Source organism: Gorilla gorilla, chromosome 12 (assembly GCF_029281585.2).
Source record: "Gorilla gorilla gorilla isolate KB3781 chromosome 12, NHGRI_mGorGor1-v2.1_pri, whole genome shotgun sequence".
NCBI classification, from domain to species: Eukaryota; Metazoa; Chordata; class Mammalia; order Primates; family Hominidae; genus Gorilla; species Gorilla gorilla.
Genome location: NC_073236.2, coordinates 32,494,161 through 32,497,141, shown reverse-complemented (window position 1 = coordinate 32,497,141; position 2,981 = coordinate 32,494,161). Strand labels below are relative to the sequence as shown.

Genomic DNA, 2,981 nt, shown 5'->3' with positions numbered 1-2,981 from the left:
AGTATCAGATAACTGAAACATAGCAGATCACAGCACCACATGCCTCCTGCCCCTCCCTAATTTCTGTTCTCTTATACATTGTTAAATTTCTTTCCTGCCCCTATTAGTCAAGCCCATGGATTTGAGACTGAGCTCCCAGCTCCTGGGCCACAGCACCAGGTTAAAGCTTTCTTCCTTGGCAGTACTTGTCACCTCAGTGACTGGCTTTCTGTCCCATGAGCAGGAGGACCTGGACGAAACCCCTGGTGTTTGGGTAATAACATGAACGACCATCTTAACTGTTATTCTTTATTGAAATTTTACTTTTTAACTACTGGCCTCTTGTACATTCTCTCCCATTCTTTTGACCTCATATCTCTTTTTTCATTGACTTTACAGTCAAGGAACTTGATGCTCCCTAAATGCAAATATTACGGTTAAAAGAAGAGAGAGGAAATGTGTGCAGAGAAAGTGTATTTTACAAATGAATTAAAGATGGATTCTGAGATACAGGTTTATAGATTTACCTAGAGTTTTGAGTTCAGGTGAGTTTTCACAATATGCAGTAAGTGGAAAAGAATCCCAAAATAATTGTGACATGAAAAAGCTAGATGTTGAAAACCAAAAAGATTTCACTTTGTTATGGCACTTTTAATTCAAGAATACTAGCCACCAAATGAGTTTTTCTGACTGTAATCATTGCTCTTTAAAAATTAAGAGATGTATTTATAACTTTTGTTTGACTTTTAGTACAGCTTCTGAATTTAGTTATCAATAGATAGGACAAAATAGATGAGCATCTGCTTCCCTTCCCCCTAAACAATGTATTCTTACCGAAATGTAATATATTTTTATTTATACTTGAAGACAGTGTTTTTCAATCTTTTCCATGTTAGTAGCTCAGATCTTTAAGGACAGAGGATGTGTACTGGGGGGCAGTTTGTGGTCTTAATCCTAAGTGGCACTCTGATATTTTAGATTATTTCTTTCATATTTGTGAGTAAAACTTCTGCTCCAGTAGGGTGAGCCTGTTTACCTTGTGACTGCCTAACGGATCTGTTGCTTTATATGCCAGTTTTTAGAAGCAGGCAGATTACGTTACCTGGATTAAAATGTTTTTGACACTAAAGGTAGTATCTTAAATTTTTACATATGAGTTACTTTAAGTACAACTTTGCTTAAATTATGGGGATCGAGTTTCCATAACTTTCACCATAGTGAAAATGGAAAGCAGGGAACATTCCACAGCAAATCCTGAGCTTATTTACGGAGTTAATTGAGCAAAGCAAGCATTCACACTTGTGTGTGTGTTTCAGTGACAGATGAGCATGGTACTTGAAGCATATATTGTGCTGCTTCAGATTCCGATATCCAGTAATCTTATCATGTAGCTAGAGTAACTAATATTAAGTCCCCAAGCCTACTTGGGTCTACTGTATTTGTATTTTAAAAGATTGTTTTTAAGCTACCAAATAGACATGTTATATATTTCTTCTGAATTAGAAAATGTTATTTGGATTAATAGAGTTAATAGAATCATATTTTATGTTTATTATGTCTTTTTTTTTTTCATGAGATGGAGTTTCACTCTCGTCACCCAGGCTGGAGTGCAGCGGCGCGATCTCAGCTCACTGCAAACTCCGTCTCCTGGGTTCAAGTGATTCTCCTTCCTCAGCCTCCCGAGTAGGTGGGATTACAGGCAACCGCCACCACGCCTGGCTGATTTCTTGTATTTTAGTAGATATGAGGTTTCATCATGTTGGCCCAGGCTGGTCTCGAACTCCTGAACTCAGGTGATCCGCCCTCCTCAGCCTCCCAAACTGCTGGGTTTACAGGCGTGAGCCACTGCACCTGGCCTATTATGTCTTAAAAGTGCTTGCATCGTCACCTAGATTATTTTTTATCTTTCAATGTGAGTTTTTATTGGTTTATATGTTGTTTGTTTTCTTTTTAGGAAGCCATCATTCTTTAGAAGGCAATGACCAAACAGTACCAGCAGAAATTGAAGTACCAGCAGAAGCCTAAGAAGGTTAGGAGAAAAAGACATTTTGTATTTTACTGGTTTTTTCTTTTTTTTTTTTAGACGGAGTCCTGCTCTGTCACCAGGCTAGAGTGCAGTGGCACGATCTCGGCTCACTGCAACCTCTGACTCCCTGGTTCAAGTGATTCTCCTGCCTCAGCCTCCTAAGTAGCTGGGATTATAGGCACACACCACCACATCCAGCTATTTTTTGTATTTTTGGTAGAGACCAGGGTTTCACCATGTTGGCCAGGATGGTCTCAATCTTTTGACCTCCTGATCCACCCACCTCGGCCTCCCAACATGCTGGGATTACAGATGTGGGCGCTTGGCCACCTCCTCTTGGGAGAAATGCACTGATTCTGGTTGCCACGTGGATTTATTTTGGGAGTGATATTCATCTAACTTCATGGAAATAATACTAGATAGAAAGTTAGCAGATGAATTCTCTATCTGATGAGAGTTTTGGGCAAATCGAATACCAAGTTACCAAGTTTTGTTTTTTTCTCTGATGCAAAAAAACAATTTGCCAGCCGGTGAAAAACTCTCACAGCTCTGGATGTGAGTTTAGGATACTGGATTTCTACCATTCAATTTCTTACTACTTTTCTTGCACAGGGATCATGGCACAAGCTGCAGTTTCCACCCTGCCCATTGAAGATGAGGAGTCCATGGAAGATGAGGAGTCCATTGAAGATGAGTCTGTTGAAGATGAGTCCGCAGAGAGCAGGATGGTGGTGACATTGCTCATTTCAGCTCTTGAGTCCATGGTGAGACCTTCTGTCCTAACATTCTGTAATTGGGTAGTACTGGGTGGTAGATAAGGTTGATTTGTTTTTGTAGAATTTATAATTTTATGATTTATAGTTCTAATGAGTAGATCTTTTTCTTGAATAGTAGTTATGGTCAAACACTTCTGACCAAATGTGCCATGTTGTCCAGCCTGGTCTCAAAATTTGGGGCTCAAGAGACCTGCCCACCT

The 2,981-nt window shown here is 39.8% G+C and overlaps 1 long non-coding RNA gene across 1 annotated transcript; it reads left to right on the top strand.

Moving 5' to 3' along the window:
• The first annotated feature begins 430 nt into the window (after positions 1-430).
• Positions 431-2,760, top strand: LOC101146549 (uncharacterized). The gene is made up of 3 exons (XR_004069189.3): positions 431-524; positions 1,934-2,008; positions 2,618-2,760. It is a non-coding gene; the product is annotated as an uncharacterized lncRNA (long non-coding RNA).
• The last annotated feature ends 221 nt before the right edge of the window (positions 2,761-2,981 follow it).